This window comes from Petromyzon marinus, chromosome 16, assembly GCF_048934315.1.
Source record: "Petromyzon marinus isolate PM22_M1 ecotype Great Lakes invasive population chromosome 16, UKy_Petmar_22M1.pri1.0, whole genome shotgun sequence".
Taxonomy (NCBI): Eukaryota; Metazoa; Chordata; class Hyperoartia; order Petromyzontiformes; family Petromyzontidae; genus Petromyzon; species Petromyzon marinus.
In genome coordinates this window covers 975,562-997,627 of record NC_133682.1, presented here as the reverse complement: position 1 = coordinate 997,627, position 22,066 = coordinate 975,562, and the positions used below count along the sequence as shown (strand labels likewise).

Below are 22,066 nucleotides of genomic sequence, written 5' to 3'. Positions count from 1 at the left end.
GGAAAGTCTCACACAGAGTCTCGTGACTTATTCTCAAGAGGGTCCTGCTGCTACGTCGGGATGTTTGGCCCAGTCCCGTGAGTGCGGGCGTGTGACTCGCCGTGCACTCGCCGTAGTGTGGAACTCGCACAACAGGCAACTTTATTTAGAAATCATCCGAGAGTTTCTACTTTTACGCAGCTGTCATAACCACCACCACCACCACGTGGCTTTAGGCCATCTCTTCCCCTTGGGTCGCCGGCCTCTGGGTGGCACGCTTATGCCTGACTCGGTAACCTCCCGTCCACCATCACCCTGCACACGACTCTGATGATGATCTTAGTGATGACGATAATCCTGCTGCTGCTGATGGTGATAACGACGATGGCGATACTGCTGCTCATGATGGATGCACGGCTCTGACGACGTTGATCGTGAAGATGCTCACGTTGGTGGTGATGGTGGTGGTGATGCCGAAGTTGTCTGCTGGGCTGGGGGAAGTTCGCTCTCCGTCACGTGTGAATGATTCGGCGAGACTCGGCGCCTTATCCGGCTCGCACAGCGCGTCACAACAAGTCACTCCGTCTCCCACTCCCCGCTCTAGCTCTCGACCCGCCTCTCTTGTCTACGATCGTAGCCGGGAGTCGAAGTCAGATCCGCGGGTTGATAGCCGCCGTGCGCTAACCACTGCGCCACCGCTCCGCCCCGTACGCATCTTAGAACGGGTACCACTTTGTTGTCCAATCTCCCTGCCATGGAAATGTGGGATATCCAGCACTGCCTCAGGACTGCAAACAAAAGTCAGCACCGCGCAACGCTCGCTTACGCAAAGGGAACCTTCTACCTCTAAACAGCAACACTAATCGTGATGATGATTTCATGAGGCGCACGGTAACCCACGGCTCGTGAATGACCGTGGGAAGCGAAGCTCGCAGTGTCGCTTGAAAATCAGACGACAACAGCGGGGCCTTAAAGAACGCGATGAGGCCTTCGGTGTCTCTGCAAAGTCGGCGTAGAGCGAACGAAGCAGCGGGGCGATCGTGGTGGCGGCGGCCGCGTTCCAGACAGAGGCGGGGGCTGCCACAAGTGGCCACGCGCCCGCTCCTCGGTTAGGTAGACGTTAGGAGGAGGATGAGGAGGTTAGGTAGACGTGAGGAGGAGGATGAGGAGGTTATGAGTCGCTGCTGCTGCTGCCAGGACGACTCTCTCGCTCTCTCGTTATTTTGGCGACGATTCCTAAAACGCAGCCACGCGTGCCTCACGTGAGCCAGACGTTTCCAGTGTAAAACAAAAAAAAGAGCGAGAGAGAGAAACGCAAACCCCTTCGTAATCTGTGCAATTAAAGAATACAAATTAACGTACTGCGGTTGGCGGCGACTCACAAACGTCAACAAGACGGCCACGTTGGTCATTAGCGGCGCCTCGCAATCCGCCTCCCAGTAAACACGCACTCTTCCAGGATCCATACTCTTTGGTTCTATTCGGTAAAGTGACTTTACCGAATAGAACCAAAGAGTACGCACTCTTCCACTGTACCGGCACCACCTCATATTTTGCTTTCCAATCCCACGTTCTCAGTCGAACGTCGTTTGTTCGTTCACCTCCACGGGTTCAAATCGTCCACGGGCCGCAGCAGAGATCGGCGCCAACCCACCTAAGGTCGCCAAACTCTCTCGAGCCGCACGCGCATCGATCGATCGACCGACCGATACGGCCCACGAGATGTGAATTGATAACGCCACCTCATTCGTACGGCTGCTGATGTAGGCGCAGAGCAGCAGCGACAATGTCACATCCAGGTGGTCAAGCCAGACAACCGCGTCAGGAGCAGCGCATTGTGTCGCTGTGGTGATGTCTCTTCGAGATTGGGCCATTGCACATTGTACGGTCCGTTCTGGACGACCACGATCGTACACCACTGGAGATTTTTATTTATTTATTCCGTTTGTGCATCGGGTATCCGCATCTGCCTCTCGTTTCAAACGGGGCACAGCATCGGTCAATGCGATTGGCCACATCGCCGACGGTGGAAGCGCTCGCCAAGACGCCACCGCAGGTTTCGAGAGACGGATGCCGTGGAAACGTCTCCGGCGTGGTGGGCTGTGAGCGTTGTGGACTGTGAGCGTGGTGGGCTGTGAGCGTGGTGGACTGTGAGCGTGGTGGACTGTGGCTTGGTGGGCTGTGAGCGTTGTGGACTGTGAGCGTGGTGGACTGTGGCTTTATGGGCTGTGAGCGTGGTGCGCTGCGAGCGTTGTGGACTGTGAGTGTGGTGGGCTGTGAGCGTGGTGGGCTGTGAGCGTCGTGGGCTGTGAGCGTGGTGGGCTGTGAGCGTGGTGGATTGTGAGCGTCGTGGGCTGTGAGCGTGGTGGACTGTGAGCGTCGTGGGTTGTGAGCGTTGTGGGCTGTGAGCGTGGTGGGCTGTGAGCGTGGTGGATTGTGAGCGTCGTGGGCTGTGAGCGTGGTGGACTGTGAGCGTCGTGGGTTGTGAGCGTTGTGGGCTGTGAGCGTGGTGGGTTGTGAGCGTGGTGGGCTGTGAGCGTGATGGTCTGTGGGCGTTGTGGGCTGTGAGCGTGGTGGGCTCTGAGCGTGGTGGGCTGTGGCTTTGCGCGTCGGCCTGGGGCAACGCGGGAGTCAGGGCACACTCTCACCACGGATGAAGCAATCGCAGAGGGACTCAGAATAAAGTCGCGTTGCTGTTACGGAGCCTATAACCCCGTTCTGGAAACCGGGGGAGTGATCAGAGGGGTTCCCCTTTGCGGGGACAAAGCGCGTGGTTGGAAAAGAGATGGCAGAATCGGCGATGCGTGTGTATGGTTTTTATTCATTGGCGATATTTATTTACGGTGGAGCCGTGTCGCTCAGCAAGCACGGCGATTTGGCCAAAACCCTTTCACCTTCTTTCGTGTGTTCTTCCGATGGTCACGCAGTGTTGTTCACGGGTTGTTTTGCTGCTCGTCATCATTTGCCGGCGTGGAAAGCCACAGGCGGGCGACCCAAGGCGTTTGCTTGGTCATTCGTAGCGATACACAACGGAGCTCGGCTTCTCTGTGGCTACGACGAGAGAGTTCCACGGCAGTCACTCGTTCACTCACCGGCCGTCTGGCACCTCCTCGTCACTCTCATTTCGCTACTTCATAATCACTGTTCCCTCTGAACTTCCTGCACCTACGTTGAGAACTCGGTCAACGAGTCTGACCGTTTCATCTCATCCACAAAGCGTGTCTCGCCACAACAACACACACATCCACTAAGTCACTCACCCGCTCACTCACCACTCGCTTAACCGCCCACTCACCTGCTCACCCACTCACCAACTCACTCACCTACTCACCCACCCACTCACTGCAGGTCACAACATTTATCTGTCTCGCTTCGTCCCCTCGCACTGTTCCACGTTGGAATTGCCTCCTCTCGTCATCATCATCATCGGATATTTCCCACACAACCCTCTTGTAACAATAATAACATTGCTCAAGTCAAGAGACCTATATATATTGCAACTTTGGCAGTGCGGATTGTTGCTGGCCCGTGCTCAGCGACTGCTTTTAACAAATGACGGCGCTCTGGTATTTCAGTCTCGGCGATTGGTGCGTTCCCGAGGCGTTGGTGTTGCCTTGTACACTACTGTATGCCCATCTTTTAGATCCTGCCCTCTCCTTTACTCCACTACCTCCAGCAGCCATTCCTCACCACCCCGGCCACGTCCTCGACCCCCCCACCTTACCCCGGCCCCCACCACGAGCCGGTCTGCGCGCACTGTAAGCCAGCATCTGGAAGTCATTAGCGAAGTCGCCTTTGCTAGGATTGCCGCTGCCCGGGGAGAGTGGGTAGCAAGCAAGAGGGAGGGAAGGGGTTGGGTATGGGCACGAGGGCTTGTTGTGACGAACCCAAACAAACACACACAGACACAATGACAAAGATCCCCCGTATAGCCTTCACAGGCTGATGGGGGGGAGTGCAAAAACATTCACACGCGCACTCACGCACACTCTGACACATACAGACACAACAACAACAACAACCGCCGTTGGCCACTAAGTGGCGGTGACGTCGCCACGGCGGTTGTGCCAGGCTAGGTGCGTGTTGAGGTCACGTGCAGTATCGAAGGCTCGCTAGCAGGAGGACACGGGACAGACCCAGGTGCGATGGGTTGGCCGACTGAGATGAACAAACACACACGGGGATTTGGGTTCGCACACTTACACAAAGAACAAGATCACCCGTATAGCCTCCACCGGCTGTTGGGGGAAAGTGCTTTTACCGAGGACCTATGATGAATATCCATAAACACTTATACACAGTCTATGACAAAGGCCCCCCGTATAGCCTTTACAGACGATTGGGGCAAGTGCTGTTAGCGAGCACCTATGAAGGCTGGCAGGGTTCACGAGGCGGGGGGGCGATGGGGTGCAGCCAAAAGTGCGCTAACCACTGCGCCACCGCCCCCCCCCCCCCTAAAAAAACAAAGACACGCATAGGCACACATATACATACAAAGATCCATCTATAGCCTTTATAAACACGTACACATAAACACACAGAACCACGCACAGTCGCACGCACATAAGCAAAAAGACTCGCATATAGCCAAGTAAACACACGTGGACATAGACAAAGACAGGCATATTCAGTACAGTACGTACAAATAGCGTGCACACATTAGCACACACACATATAACACATCTGCACGAACACACATAGAGACATAAGCAGAGACACACGAAGAGACACGCAAACAGACATCGGCCGTTCGCCACTATGTGGCGGTGTCGTCACCACGGCGCTTGTGCCAGGCTAGGTGCACTTTGTGAAGTGTGGAAGGCTCGCTGGCAGGAGGTCACGGGACAGATCCAAGTGCCATGGGTTGACCGACTGAGATGACTGGCAGACGCACCACCAGCTGTGCTCCGCAATGTGCCAACTCGCTGCGTTTTAGCCTCCCGGTGCTCCGCTCGTTGTTGTGAGCGTCGCTCCTCTGCCCTCCGCTGTTGTTGGAGGGCGACTGCCTCCAACTGCCCAGTGGCGTCCTTCACGAGCCTCCTCCTCCACAGCCATCTGCACAAAGACAAATATTCCTCTTTTAGCCTCAAAACACTTTTGGGACAAGTGCTGTTAGCGACCAGCTACGAAGACCAGCACGGTACACGAGGGCGTGAGTGGCCAACACCACGCCCGACCGCCTTTGTCTCCCCAGTGGCGATGTTTACAGACGGCACCAGCTATTTATATAAGGCTGAATCGACCTAGGGGAGGCCCGGGGCCGGTTTAGATAATCGTCACTGGTGTTGGCCTGAGTGGCGGTGACGTCACAACGGCGCCTGTGCCAGGCTAGGTGCACTTTGAGGCCACTTGAAGTGTCAAAGGTTCGCTGGCAGGAGGTCACGGGACAGACCCCGGTGCCATGGGTTGACTGACTGAGATGACTGGCGACACATAGACACTTATACACACAGAAATAAACAAAAACAAAGATCCCCCGTACAGCCTTAAGAGACTGTTGGGGCAAAGTGCTGTTAGCGAGCACTTACGAAGGCCGCACAGACACACACCTACCCAGAGAACCCTCTCCGTTCGCGTGCTTGCAGACGAGTAGCAGCACAACACAGGTATGTTGCACAATACCACCGACACACCCAGCTGCCTGTGTGGACATTACACCACACGCACACAAAGGCAAAGATCCCCCGTACAGCCTCAACAGATTTTGGGGCAAGTGCTGTTAGCGAGTAGCAGCACCTATGAAGGCCGGCACGACGACGCGCGAGAGTGGCTGGCCAGCACCAGGCTCCACCGCCTTTGTCTCTCCATTTGTGGATGTTTCAGAATCTGAATATTTATTTATACTGGAGGAGAAATCTGATGAGCTACGAAGCTCTTTTGCACAGATGTCCAGTCGGGGCGGGTCAGAACGTTACAACAACAGTACCAAAACACGATAGGAATACAACGTATAAAATGGTCAACACATCACTTGCAAATATACAAATAAAACTAAACTATTTTTTTTACCTTACCAGGTAAAGCCCACTGAACTATTAACGTAGTCTTCAGAAGCGACCTGGCCATAAATGATAGCTCAACAAAGTGGCCTATCGTGCATAAATATATAGCAGCAAAATAATCTAAATAATGTAAATGCACCAGATACTGTGCTCATTTAAGGCTGAGTCGACTTAGGGGAGGCCCACGACCGATTCAGATGCTCGTCAATGATGTTGGCCGTGGGAGGGATTTGAACTCGAGTCGCCTGTTTTTTGTTGTTAGCTAACCACTACGCAACCTCTCCCATTACCCATTGCCACCCACAGATATAGAGCCAATACCACACACAGCATTGAGCACACACACACAGCCAGATGCATCAATACCACACACACAGCATTGAGCACACACACACAACCAGATGCATCAATACCACACACACAGCATTGAGCACACACACACAACCAGATGCATCAATACCACACACACAGCATTGAGCACACACACACAACCAGATGCATCAATACCATACACGCAGCCGTCACTACACAAAGGCAGACCCCACGTACACCCAAAATCACAACCTCCACACCTCTGAAAACAAAAAAGCAAAAGCCCCAAGTGTAGCCTTATTAGACTGTGAGGGCAAGTGCCACCCACCCCCTCGTGTGCCAGAACGGCACACCAGGGGGTGGCCATGTTTAGACACCGCACCAGGTACTCATTGAGGCTGAGTCGACTTAGAGGAGACCCAGAACCGGTTCAGATAATCGTCACTGGTGTTCGCCGTGAGCGGGAATCGAACTCCGGTCGCCGGTTCGTAGCACAGCGCGCTAACGGCTATAGTCAACACATTCTCCACTCTACCACACACACACTCCTCACCAATCCACTCACACACCACTCACACCAGTCTACCACTCACACACAACCATACCACACACACACACACCCTTGACCCTACCACACACACCACTCACACCAGTCTACCACTCACACACAACCATACCACGCACACACCACTCTATCACACACACACCACGCACACACCACTCTATCACACACACACCACGCACACACCACTCTATCACACACACACACCCTTGACCCTAACACACACACACCACACACACATCACTCTATCACACACACCTTTGATCCTACCACACACACACACCACGCACACACCACTCTATCACACACCCTTGACCCTACCACACACACACACCACGCACACACCACTCTATCACACACACACACCACTCACACACGTGTACACCACCCTACCATACCCCCACACCTTACCACACCCACACACCCCCCACACACACCAGGGGGCTTGGCTAAGTGTGCCCACTCCACTCGTGCCAAATTCGCACACGGGAGAACTCCTCCCCCCCTCTCCCCCCCCCCACTCTCTCGCGCACTCGCACAGCGAGTGGCCTGAGTCAGCTGAGTGACCTCCTCGCTCGCTCTCTCCGCCACCGCGCGGGTTCGCAATTAGCTCCAAAGTCGGAGTCGCCATGGCGTGAGTGGAGCTCAGGTGGGGGAGGGAGGGGGGAGAAGGTGAGGGGGGGGCGAATCACAACCCTCACGCAGTCACAACCATTACACAGTCACAACCCTCACACAGTGACAACCCTCACAGTCACAACCCTCACAGTCACAACCCTCACAGTCACAACCCTCACAGTCACAACCCTCACACAGTGACAACCCTCACACAGTCACAACCCTCACAGTCACAACCCTCACAGTCACAACCCTCACAGTCACAACCATTACACAGTCACAACCCTCACAGTCACAACCCTCACACAGTGACAACCCTCACAGTCACAACCCTCACACAGTCACAACCCTCACAGTCACAACCCTCACAGTCACAACCCTCACACAGTCACAACCCTCACACAGTGACAACCCTCACAGTCACAACCCTCACAGTCACAACCCTCACACAGTCACAACCCTCACACAGTCACAACCCTCACAGTCACAACCCTCACAGTCACAACCCTCACAGTCACAACCCTCACACAGTCACAACCCTCACAGTCGCAACCATTACACAGTCACAACCCTCACAGTGACAACCCTCACACAGTCACAACCCTCACACAGTCACAACCCTCACACAGTCACAACCCTCACAGTCACAACCCTCACACAGTCACAACCCTCACAGTGACAACCCTCACACAGTCACAACCCTCACAGTCACAACCCTCACAGTCACAACCCTCACAGTCACAACCCTCACACAGTCACAACCCTCACAGTCACAACCCTCACACAGTGACAACCCTCACACAGTCACAACGCTCACACAGTCACAACCCTCACACAGTCACAACCCTCACACAGTGACAACCCTCACACAGTCACAACCCTCACAGTCACAACCCTCACAGTCACAACCCTCACACAGTCACAACCCTCACAGTGACAACACTTACACAGTGACAACCCTCACGCAGTCACAACCATTACACAGTCACAACCCTCACAGTCACAACCCTCACAGTCACAACCCTCACACAGTCACAACCCTCACAGTCACAACCCTCACAGTCACAACCCTCACAGTGACAACCCTCACAGTCACAACCCTCACACAGTGACAACCCTCACACAGTGACAACCCTCACACAGTGACAACCCTCACGCAGTCACAACCATTACACAGTCACAACCCTCACAGTCACAACCCTCACAGTCACAACCCTCACACAGTCACAACCCTCACAGTCACAACCCTCACAGTCACAACCCTCACAGTGACAACCCTCACAGTCACAACCCTCACACAGTCACAACCCTCACAGTCACAACCCTCACAGTGACAACCCTCACACAGTGACAACCCTCACAGTCACAACCCTCACAGTCACAACCCTCACACAGTCACAACCCTCACAGTCACAACCCTCACAGTCACAACCCTCACACAGTGACAACCCTCACAGTCACAACCCTCACAGTCACAACCCTCACAGTGACAACCCTCACAGTCACAACCCTCACACAGTGACAACCCTCACACAGTGACAACCCTCACAGTCACAACCCTCACAGTCACAACCCTCACACAGTCACAACCCTCACAGTCACAACCCTCACAGTGACAACCCTCACAGTGACAACCCTCACACAGTGACAACCCTCACAGTCACAACCCTCACACAGTCACAACCCTCACACAGTGACAACCCTCACAGTCACAACCCTCACAGTCACAACCCTCACACAGTGACAACCCTCACAGTGACAACCCTCACACAGTCACAACCCTCACACAGTCACAACCCTCACAGTCACAACCCTCACAGTCACAACCCTCACACAGTGACAACCCTCACACAGTCACAACCCTCACAGTCACAACCCTCACAGTCACAACCCTCACAGTCACAACCATTACACAGTCACAACCCTCACAGTCACAACCCTCACACAGTGACAACCCTCACAGTCACAACCCTCACACAGTCACAACCCTCACACAGTGACAACCCTCACAGTCACAACCCTCACAGTCACAACCCTCACACAGTCACAACCCTCACACAGTCACAAACCTCACAGTGACAACCCTCACAGTCACAACCCTCACACAGTGACAACCCTCACACAGTGACAACCCTCACAGTCACAACCCTCACAGTCACAACCATTACACAGTCACAACCCTCACAGTGACAACCCTCACACAGTCACAACCCTCACAGTCACAACCCTCACAGTCACAACCCTCACAGTCACAACCCTCACACAGTCACAACCCTCACAGTCACAACCCTCACACAGTGACAACCCTCACACAGTCACAACCCTCACACAGTCACAACCCTCACAGTGACAACCCTCACAGTCACAACCCTCACACAGTGACAACCCTCACACAGTGACAACCCTCACAGTCACAACCCTCACACAGTCACAACCCTCACAGTGACAACCTTTACACAGTGACAACCCTCACACAGTGACAACCCTCACAGTCACAACCCTCACAGTCACAACCCTCACAGTCACAACCCTCACAGTCACAACCCTCACAGTCACAACCCTCACAGTGACAACCCTCACGCAGTCACAACCATTACACAGTCACAACCCTCACACAGTGACAACCCTCACAGTCACAACCCTCACACAGTCACAACCCTCACACAGTGACAACCCTCACAGTCACAACCCTCACAGTCACAACCCTCACACAGTCACAACCCTCACACAGTCACAACCCTCACAGTGACAACCCTCACAGTCACAACCCACACACAGTGACAACCCTCACACAGTGACAACCCTCACAGTCACAACCCTCACAGTCACAACCATTACACAGTCACAACCCTCACAGTGACAACCCTCACACAGTCACAACCCTCACACAGTCACAACCCTCACAGTCACAACCCTCACAGTCACAACCCTCACAGTGACAACCCTCACACAGTGACAACCCTCACACCGTCACAACACTCACAGTCACAAACCTCACACAGTCACAACCCTCACACAGTGACAACCCTCACAGTCACAACCCTCACACAGTGACAACCCTCACACAGTCACAACCCTTACACAGTGACAACCCTCACACAGTCACAACCCTCACACAGTCACAACCATTACACAGTCACAACCCTCACACAGTCACAACCCTCACAGTCACAACCCTCACAGTGACAACCCTCACACAGTGACAACCCTCACACAGTCACAACCCTCACACAGTCACAACCCTCACACAGTGACAACCCTCACACAGTCACAACCCTCACAGTCACAACCCTCACACAGTGACAACCCTCACACAGTCACAACCCTTACACAGTCACAACCCTCACACAGTCACAACCCTCACACAGTCACAACCCTCACACAGTCACAACCCTCACAGTCACAACCCTCACAGTGACAATCCTCACAGTCACAACCCTCACAGTCACAACCCTCACAGTGACAACCCTCACACAGTCACAACCCTCACACAGTCACAACCCTCAGTCACAACCCTCACAGTCACAACCCTCACACAGTGACAACCCTCACACAGTGACAACCCTCACAGTCACAACCCTCACAGTCACAACCCTCACAGTGACAACCCTCACGCAGTCACAACCATTACACAGTCAAAACCCTCACACAGTCACAACCCTCACACAGTCACAACCCTCACAGTCACAACCCTCACAGTCACAACCCTCACACAGTGACAACCCTCACACAGTCACAACCCTCACACATTGACAACCCTCACAGTCACAACCCTCACACAGTGACAACCCTCACACAGTGACAACCCTCACAGTCACAACCCTCACAGTCACAACCCTCACACATTGACAACCCTCACACAGTCACAACCCTCACACAGTCACAACCCTCACAGTGACAACCCTCACACAGTCACAACCGTCACACAGTCACAACCCTCACAGTCACAACCCTCACAGTCACAACCCTCACAGTGACAACCCTCACAGTGACAACCCTCACACAGTCACAACCCTCACACAGTCACAACCCTCACAGTCACAACCCTCACAGTGACAACCCTCACACAGTGACAACCCTCACACAGTCACAACCCTCACAGTCACAACCCTCACAGTCACAACCCTCACACAGTGACAACCCTCACACAGTCACAACCCTTACACAGTCACAACCCTCACACAGTGACAACCCTCACACAGTGACAACCCTCACACAGTCACAACCCTCACACAGTCACAACCCTCACAGTCACAACCCTCACACAGTCACAACCCTCACAGTAACAACCCTCACACAGTCACAACCCTCACACAGTCACAACCCTCAGTCACAACCCTCACAGTCACAATCCTCACACAGTGACAACCCTCACACAGTGACAACCCTCACAGTGACAACCCTCACAGTCACAACCCTCACAGTCACAACCCTCACACAGTCACAACCCTCACACAGTGACAACCCTCACACAGTCACAACCCTTACACAGTGACAACCCTCACACAGTCACAACCCTCACACAGTCACAACCCTTACACAGTGACAACCCTCACACAGTCACAACCCTCACAGTCACAACCCTCACAGTCACAACCCTCACAGTCACAACCCTCACAGTCACAACCCTCACACAGTCACAACCCTCACAGTGACAACCCTTACACAGTCAAAACCCTCACACAGTCACAACCCTCACACAGTCACAACCCTCACACAGTGACAACCCTCACAGTCACAACCCTCACAGTCACAACCCTCACAGTGACAACCCTCACACATCACAACCCTCGGTGGCGGTGGCTCACCCCCCTCACAACAACAACAACCGCCATTCGCCACTAAGTGGCGGTGACGTCACCACGGCGCTTGTACCAGGCTATGTGCACCTGAGGCCACGTGAGGTGTCGAACGCCCGCTGGCAGCAGGTCACGGGACAGACCCAGGTGCCACGGGTCGACTGACTGAGATGACTGGCTGATGCACCACCTGTGCCCCCTACTGTGCCAACCTGCTGTGCTTTAGCCACCCGGCGCTCCGCTCGTTGTTATGAGCGTCGCTCCTCCGCCCTCCGTTGTTGTTGGAGGGCGACTACCTCCAACTGCCCAGTAGCGTCCTTCACGAGCCTCCTCCACAGAGGCCGATCTTGACACCGCTGGTACCAGTCATCGGCAAGTCCACTTAGCTCCACGTCCTCCTGTGCCACATCACTCCATCTCTTCTCTAGCCCGTGCCGCACCCGCTTAGCCCTCTCGATCCGGCCGAACAAAAGCTGTTTCGGCATGCGGTGGCTGGGCATGCGGGCTACATGACCCAGCCGCAGCCTTGCCTGCCAGAGGAGCTCACCGATGGGACCTTGCCCAGATCTTTCAAGGATTTGTGAGCTCCTCACACAATCCAGCCTGGTTAAGCCCAGGATGGATCGTAGGCAGGCTAGCCTATATGTTTCTAACCGGCGAAGATGTTCCATAAAGGGGGTCCACGTTTCGCAAGCGTAGAGAAGGGAGGGAATGACAGTGGCCAATTAGACCTGAAGCTTAGTGCGGAGCGACAGACCAGGTAGCTTCCACACAGCGTTGCGCAACCGATGAAAAGATATTGCCGCTCGACTGATTCGGAGTGAGACCTCTGCTGTTAAACTGGAGCCGGTCATAAGCACACTGCCCAGGTATGGGAAACTCTCCACTCTCTCTACAACTGCCCCATCACCGATTGGGAGTTGTGGGGGTTGAGTGTCCAATGGTACAAAATACCCAGGCAGGTGCTTAGTTTTGTTGGGGCTGATGGTAAGGCCCCATCTCTTAGTGACACGCTCCAGTCTCAGCAGAAGCGTCTCCAACTCCTCCTCTGAATGAGCAGCTATTACCAAATCATTGGCATACATAACGTGGTTGAGTAATAGGGAGCCATCCCTTGACCGCATCTGGGCATCCATCAGCCTCCCATTATATCTGTACCAAATGGAGATTCCCCCGGTACAGCTATTGAAGGCTTCACGAACTACGTGGTCAAAATAGATGTTAAATAATGTGGGAGTCAGAGGACATCCCTGTCGCACCCCAAGGTGTACAGCGAATGGCTCTGACTCCCGGCCACGTAGTTTTTCCCGGGCCCGCTCACCATCATGAAGGTCCTTAATGATCGTGAGCAGGGGGTCAGGGACTCCAAAAGCACGAAGAACAACCCAGAGCCCAGACCTACTGATGGTATCATAGGCCTTGACCAGGTTAATAAAGCAGAGATGTAGGTTTTGCTGGAATTCCCTACACCTCTGCTGTAGCAGACGGCCAAAACATATGGCATCTGTGCAGGACCGCCCTTTCCTGAAACCGCATTGGGGCTCCGCAAGCCTCTCCTCAGCGTGCCTGGCAAGGCGATGCTGAATAATCCCTGCCAGGACCTTTCCCGGCACACTGAGGAGTGAGATGCCCCTGTAGTTGTTACAGTCTGTGCGGTCCCCCCTTCTTAAAGAGGGGGACCACCAGGGCATCCTTCCAATCCTGCAGAACCCGTCCAGTGGTCCAGACTTTTGTTATGATGTCATATAGGGCAGTCTGTGCACAAACGCCACCCTCCCTCAGCATTTTCGCTTGGGAGATCATCTCTGCCCGGTGCTTTTCCTGGTCTCAGACTCCGGATCGCCTTCAGTACTTCCTCAACAGATGGCACCTCAGCCAGCCACTCACAGGGGTGACTTCTTCCAATATTTGAGGCACCGCAGCCTCAGCAGGGTCATCCTCACTTTGTGCCACGATGTTTTTCCTGGCTGAGGGGTTTCCCCTCCCCCAGGACCTCACAGAAATGGTCAGTAAATCTGCAAACCTGTTCCTGGGAGTCGGAGATTGGAACACCATTTTTTCCCCTAATGATGGTAATAGGTGTGGGCGCTGCAGGTTACTTTTTTGATGGAGTTAAATATAGACTTGTGATCACGGGCCACTGAGGCAGACTCCATCTCCTCAGCAACCCGCGACCACCACCCATCCTCTCAGAGCCTCACGGCTCTCTGAACCTCTGAGCGAAGGCTGCAGTAAGCCTTCTCATTCTCTGATGTGGGATTCTGTAGCCGATGACAGTGGGCCTGTCGCTTTTTCCAGCTATCCCCGAACACCTCCTCTGTCAGCCAGGGTCTCTGGGGAGGTCTGGACCGCGTACCCAAAGCAGCCATTGCAGCTGCATGAGTCACAGTCCTAAACCTCGCCCATTTACCCTCGACATCAGGAGGAGTAGGGACGATGCCAACCCCAGCCGCAAGCGATGATGAAATTCTTGCTTGCAACTTTCATCAGCTAACTGAGACCAGGCCACTTTAGGTTGGAATGGGGTCCTGGGTGTACACCCACCACCGGAGTGGACGAATGGCAGGTGCATCTTACAGGGCAGATCAGCTCCACGGTAGGTCCTAGTGTCAAGGACATGGGCTCGCATCCGCTGGTCCGTCACTATGTAGTCCAGCAGATGTTCATGCTTGGACCCGGCATGCATCCATAATGTTGTGTGGATGTGCCGATGCCGGAACAGCGTGTTGGTAATTACAAGCCCATGGGCTGCACAAAAATCTAGCAGCCTCCTACCGTTGTTATTGAGCTGATCTGGCCCATGTGCTTCAATCACTCCAGACCAGGTGCCAGCATCATGACCAACTCGGGCATTGAAGTCACCAAACAAGATGACTCTATCCCGAGGGGCCACTTTAGACAGCACCTGTGACAGGAGGTCATAGAAGACATCTGACACATCGGCTTTGCCTGCATCCCTCCACGGATGTTTGTCTTCGGTGGGGCATAAGTAACCACGACCACCACTCCTCGCCTCCGGTTGATGGGGAAGGCGAGCCCAAAGTAGCCTGGGGCTTACAGCTTCCCACATCCTCACCGCCACGCTCCCACGTACCCTTCATTCTTTTGTTCAAAAGAAAGAGCCACATTCTGTTGTTTGGCAGTTTGCTGCCCTGAGTAGAGGACTGTCCACCCCTCATGGTGGCAGGAGCCAGAACCGGTCCACCGGACCTCCTGAATGCCACAGAGATACAGGCGGTACCGGTCCAGCCTCCCGACAGAGGAGTGGCAGCCTCTCCTCCGCAGTGAGCGTTCGAACATTCCACGTGGCCACACGAAGTGGCTTTTCGTTGTTTCTGGAGGAGCCCCGAGGGTAGAGATTCAATCTCCTGGCTCCGCCAATTGGGGTTTGGCCAGGAGACATCATAGACGCCTGTCCCCCCGGGGCCTCCGGCACAAGCTTATTAGTTATATATTTAAGTCGTGGTTTCGTGGTAATTTTTTTGAAAGTGGAGGGGTTACCAGTCACTCGCACCCGTCCAGAGCCCCCGTTTAGCCACTGTGGTGGTCACAGACGCCATGAGGGTAGAGGCCAATCGGAATTGGCCCTCTCCCCACAGCACTGTCCATGACAGAGTTGCCCGTCCGGCACCCCTCACCCCCCTTCCCCCCCTCACCCCTCTCACCCCCCCTCACCCCCCCTCACCCCTCTCACCCCTCTCTCACCCCCCTCACCCCCCCATCACCCCTCTCACCCCCCCTCACCCCCCTCACCCCCTCTCACCCCCCCTCACCCCTCTCACCCCCCTCACCCCCCCTCACCTCCCCTCACCCCTCTCACCCCTGTCACCCTCCCCACCCCCCCCCTCACCGTCCCCACCCCCCCTCACCGTCCCCCCCTCACCCTCCCCACCCCCCCCCACCCGTCCCCACCCCCCCTCACCGTCCCCACCCCCCCTCACCGTCCCCACCCCCCCTCACCGTCCCCACCCACCTTCCTCCCCCTCCACTGCCCCTACGCCGCCCCTCTCCACTTTTTTGTGCCCCCCCCACGCCGCGTCCTGTCACTTGGAAGTGGCCTGTTTCCTGTCAGCCCCGGACAGGGGTAACACTCCCACAGCCACCACCACAACCACCACAACCACAACCACCACCACCACCCCTCTGGCTCCCCCCCCCTCCCCCGTTCTCCCCGCCCCAGTGCGAGGATGGGGAGGAGGGGGAAGAGGAGGAGGGGGAGGAAGAGGAGGAGGAGGAGGGGGAAGAGGAAGAGGAGGAGGAAGAGGGAGGGGGGAGGAGGGGGAAGAGGAGGAGGGGGAGGAAGAGGGAGGGGGAGGAGGGGGGAGGAGGAGGAGGTGGGAGGGGGAGGAGGAGGAGGGGGAGGAGGAGGAGGGGGAGGAGGGGAGGGAGGGTGCAGGAGGAGGGGGGAGGAGGAGGAGGAGGAGGAGGAGGGGGGAGGAGGTGGGGAGGGGAGGGGGAGGAGGAGGAGGAGGCTTCTGCGAGAATCGCTCCTCGGCAATCTTCCCTGAACCTCGAGGGGGACAACCCGGGCCGGAGCGCGAACCGGGACGGCTTCCTTCGACTTCTGCTGCTTCTGCTGCTTCTGTCTGTTCCCGAGAGTCTCTCCCCTCCCGGCAGTCCTCGCCTGCCTCTCGCCGCCGCTCTTGACAGGGCAGAGTCTTCCCGCTCACGTCCTGGTGCGGGATGAGTTGTCGTTTCGCCTTCAGACATCTCTACGGAGCTCATGCATCGACCTCTCTCTCATGCATCGACCTCTCTCTCACGCATCGACCTCTCTCTCATGCATCGACCTCTCTCTCATGCATCGACCTCTCTCTCATGCATCGACCTCTCTCTCATGCATCGACCTCTCTCTCATGCATCGACCTCTCTCTCATGCATCGACCTCTCACTCATGCATCGACCTCTCTCTCACGCATCGACCTCTCTCTCACGCCTCTTCATCAAACTCACCTCGTCACAGTGACCACCACCAGCGGTGACCCCGTCTTCGACCGCACAACTCCTCTCAGTAGCAATAGCATCAGTCGTATCGGTAGTAGGAGTCACAGTCGTATCAGCAGTAGGAGTCACAGTCGTATCAGTAGTAGGAGTCACAGTCGCATCAGGAGTGGGATTCACAGTCGTATCAGCAGTAGGAGTCACAGTCGTATCAGTAGTAGGAGTCACAGTCGTATCAGGAGTAGGAGTCACAGTCGTATCAGTAGTAGGAGTCACAGTCGTATCAGCGGTAGGAGTCACAGTCCGTATCAGCAGTAGGAGTCACAGTCGTATCGGCAGTAGGAGTCACAGTCGTATCAGGAGTAGGATTCACAGTCGTATCAGCAGTAGGAGTCACAGTTGTATCGGTGGTAGGAGTCACAGTCGTATCAGTAGTAGGAGTCACAGTTGTATCAGTAGTGGGAGTCACAGTCGCATCAGCGGTAGGAGTCACAGTCGTATCAGCGGTAGGAGTCACAGTCGTATCAGCAGTAGGAGTCACAGTCGTATCGGTAGTAGGAGTCACAGTCGTATCAGCAGTAGGAGTCACAGTCGTATCAGTAGTAGGAGTCACAGTCGCATCAGGAGTAGGATTCACAGTCGTATCAGCAGTAGGAGTCACAGTCATATCAGTAGTAGGAGTCACAGTCGTATCAGCAGTAGGAGTCACAGTCGTATCAGTAGTAGGAGTCACAGTCGTATCAGGAGTAGGAGTCACAGTCGTATCAGTAGTAGGAGTCACAGTCGTATCAGCGGTAGGAGTCACAGTCGTATCAGCAGTAGGAGTCGCAGTCGTATCAGCAGTAGGAGTCACAGTCGTATCAGGAGTAGGATTCACAGTCGTATCAGCAGTAGGAGTCACAGTCGTATCAGTAGTAGGAGTCACAGTCGTATCAGTAGTAGGAGTCACAGTTGTATCAGTAGTAGGAGTCACAGTCGCATCAGCGGTAGGAGTCACAGTCGTATCAGCAGTAGGAGTCACAGTCGTATCAGCAGTAGGAGTCACAGTCGTATCGGTAGTAGGAGTCACAGTCGTATCAGCAGTAGGAGTCACAGTCGTATCAGTAGTAGGAGTCACAGTCGTATCAGCAGTAAGAGTCACAGTCGTATCAGTAGTAGGAGTCACAGTCGTATCAGCAGTAGGAGTCACAGTCGTATCAGCAGTAGGAGTCACAGTCGTATCGGTAGTAGGAGTCACAGTCGTATCAGTAGTAGGAGTCACAGTCGTATCAGTAGTAGGAGTCACAGTCGTATCAGGAATAGGAGTCACAGTTGTATCAGTAGTAGGAGTCACAGTCGTATCAGCAGTAGGAGTCACAGTTGTATCAGTAGTAGGAGTCACAGTCGCATCAGGAGTAGGATTCACAGTCGTATCAGCAGTAGGAGTCACAGTCGTATCAGTAGTAGGAGTCACAGTCGTATCAGCAGTAGGAGTCACAGTCGTATCAGTAGTAGGAGTCACAGTCGTATCAGTAGTAGGAGTCACAGTCGTATCAACAGTGGGAGTCACAGTTGTATCAGTAGTAGGAGTCACAGTTGTATCAGTAGTAGGAGTCACAGTCGTATCAGTAGTAGGAGTCACAGTCGTATCAGCAGTAGGAGTCACAGTCGTATCAGTGGTAGGAGTCACAGTCGTCTCAGCAGTAGGAGTCACAGTCGTATCAGCAGAAGGAGTCACAGTCATATCAGCAGTAGGAGTCACAGTCGTATCAGTAGTAGGAGTCAAGTCGTATCAGCAGTAGGAGTCGCAGTCGTATCAGTAGTAGGAGTCACAGTCGTATCAGAAGTAGGAGTCACAGTCATATCTGCAGTAGGAGTCACAGTCGTATCAGCAGTAGGAGTCACAGTCATATCAGTAGTAGGAGTCACAGTCGTATCAGCGGTAGGAGTCACAGTCGTATCAGCAGTAGGAGTCACAGTCATATCAGCAGTAGGAGTCACAGTCGTATCAGTGGTAGGAGTCACAGTCGTATCAGCAGTAGGAGTCACAGCGGCAATCGCATTAACAGTAGTGGTAGTATTAGCATTAGAAGTGGTGGTAGTATCAGCATTAACAGTGGTGGTAGTATCAGGATTTACAGTGGTGGTAGTATCAGCATTAGAAGTGGTGGTAGTATCAGCATTAGCAGTGGTGGTAGTATCAGCATTTTATTATTTTATTTTTCCCTTCTACGTGACTTTACCGAAAGAACCAAGAATATAGTGGTGGTAGCATCAGCATTAGAAGTGGTGGTAGTATCAGCATTAACAGTGGTGGTAGTATCAGCATTAACAGTGGTGGTAGTATCAGCCTTAACAGTGGTGGTAGCATCAGCATTAGAAGTGGTGGTAGTATCAGCATTAACAGTGGTGGTAGTATCAGCATTAACAGTGGTGGTAGTATCAGCATTAACAGTGGTGGTAGTATCAGCATTAACAGTGGTGGTATTATCAGCATTAACAGTGGTGGTAGTATCAGCATTAACAGTGGTGGTAGTATCAGCATTAACAGTGGTGGTAGTATCAGCATTAACAGTGGTGGTATTATCAGCATTAGCAGTAGCAAGAGCACGAGTATCATCATCAGCAGCAGCAGTCTCAGCAGCGTCAGTAGTGTCAGAATCAGCAGTCTTGAGCGGCAGCAGTAGAAGCAGCAGTAGTGTGATTAGCAATAGTAGTACCAGCAGTAGCAGTATCAGCAGTAGTGATAACAGCCGTAGTGGTACCAGCAGTAATAGTGATACCAGTAGTAGTGATACCAGTAGTAGTAGTGGTACCAGCAGTAGTAGTGATACCAGTAGTAGTGATAGCAGTAGTAGTAGTGGTACCACCAGTAGTAGTGATACCAGTAGTGGTAGTGGTTCCAGAAGTAGTGGTACCAGTAGTAGTGGTACCAGTAGTAATAGTGGTATCAGAATTAGTAGTGGTACCAGCAGTAGTGTTAACAGCAGTAGTGCTGGTACCAGTAGTAGTGATAACAATAGTAGTAGTAGTGGTGGCACCAGTAGTAGTAGTGGAAACAGCAGTAGTGGTTCCAGAAGTAGTAGTGGTATCATAATTAGTAGTGGTCCCAGCAGTAGTGCTACAAGCGGGTCTGCTTGTGAGTCCGTCTGGTGTTAGGGCGGGTTACCGTGGTTCTCGTGGGGGCGCAGGGGGGACATCAACTCCCGCAGACCCTCCTCGACTCTTCCACTCTCGTGCTCTCATCGACTCCCAGACTCTGTATCGGCTCACGTCGTCTAATCGACGCTCCTCGACTTCCACCGACGCTCGCTTCTCACCCAGTATCCTCGACGGCCGTTGACCCACCTCGACATTCACACAATCACAAACTCCCCTCGACTCGACCATTCCTCGACTCTTTCGAGCTCAGCAACTCTCCCGACACTCAACTCTCGTCAATAGAGTCTAAAGGAGTCGTCGACTCCTATAGACTCTCCTCGATCCTCCTCGATCCTCATTGACTAACATCGACTCCCACTCAGATAGACTGTCCTAGACTCTCATCGACTCACCTCGACACTCCTCCACGTCGCCTCTTCGCTCCTCGACTGCCATCGTCTCGCCGTGCCGAGAGGATAGAAGCTGTCGCCGATTTATCCGGGACGGGTTTAGGGGGGGGGGGTTCCTGGGTTTTTTTTTGGGGGGGGGGGGTGGGTGAGGAGGAGGGGGGGTGAGGAGGAGCGAGCCGGGAACCAGCGAGGGGGATGAGCGATTCTGGACCCCAAGGAGGGGCCCCCCTCCCCCAGGGGGGGCCCCTCGGGACCTGTGGCCACCGCCAGCGCAGCCGCTCCTTCACCGTGGCTCCGCGCATCACGGTAACGGTGCAGTAGAGCCAGCGGGCTCGTCTCTCTCTCTGTGTGTGTGTCTGTGCGTGAGTGTCTCCCTCTGTGTGTGTCTGTGTGTGTCCCTGTGTGTGTCTGTGCGTGAGTGTCTCTCTCTGTGTGTCTGTGCGTGAGTGTCTCTGTGTGTGTCTGTGCGTGAGTGTCTCCCTCTGTGTGTCTGTGCGTGTCCCTGTGTGTGTCTGTGCGTGAGTGTCTCTCTGTGTGTGTCTGTGTGTGTCCCTGTGTGTGTCTGTGCGTGAGTGTCTCTCTGTGTGTGTCTGTGTGTGTCCCTGTGTGTGTCTGTGCGTGAGTGTCTCTCTGTGTGTGTCTGTGTGTGTCCCTGTGTGTGTCTGTGCGTGAGTGTCTCTCTGTGTGTGTCTGTGTGTGTCCCTGTGTGTGTCTGTGCGTGAGTGTCTCTCTGTGGGTGTCTGTGTGTGTCCCTGTGTGTCTCTGTGTGTGTCTGTGTGTGTCCCTGTGTGTGTGTCTGTGCGTGAGTGTCTCTCTGTGTGTGTCTGTGCGTGAGTGTCTCTCTTTGTGTCTGTGAGTGTCTCTGTGTGTCTCTGCGTGAGTGTCTCTCTGTGTGTGTGTCTGTGCGTGAGTCTCTGTGTGTGTCTGTGCGTGAGTCTATCTGTGTGTGTCTGTGCGTGAGTGTCTCTCTCTGTGTGTGTCTGTGCGTGAGTCTCTCTGTGTGTGTCTGTGCGTGAGTGTCTCTCTGTGTGTCTGTGAGTGTCTCTGTGTGTGTATCTGCGTGAGTGTCTCTCTGTGTGTGTCTGTGCGTGAGTCTCTCTGTGTGTGTCTGTGCGTGAGTCTCTCTGTGTGTGTCTGTGCGTGAGTGTCTCTGTGTGTGTCTGTGCGTGAGTGTCTCTCTGTGTGTGTCTGTGCGTGAGTGTCTCTGTGTGTGTCTGTGCGTGAGTCTCTCTGTGTGTGTCTGTGCGTGAGTCTCTCTGTGTGTGTCTGTGCGTGAGTGTCTCTGTGTGTGTGTCTGTGCGTGAGTGTCTCTGTGTGTGCCTG

The 22,066-nt window shown here is 54.1% G+C and overlaps 1 protein-coding gene and 1 long non-coding RNA gene across 2 annotated transcripts in view; one reads left to right on the top strand and one right to left on the bottom strand.

The window, feature by feature from the left end:
* LOC142924725 (uncharacterized) overlaps positions 1-22,066 on the top strand; it is a 44,733-nt gene that overhangs the window by 4,854 nt on the left and 17,813 nt on the right. The gene's annotated exons all lie outside the window — the stretch shown is intronic.
* LOC142924726 (uncharacterized) lies at positions 2,781-20,842 on the bottom strand. Its single transcript, XR_012941794.1, has 2 exons — positions 20,747-20,842; positions 2,781-5,034 (listed from the first exon to the last, which is right to left on the bottom strand). It is a non-coding gene; the product is annotated as an uncharacterized LOC142924726 (long non-coding RNA).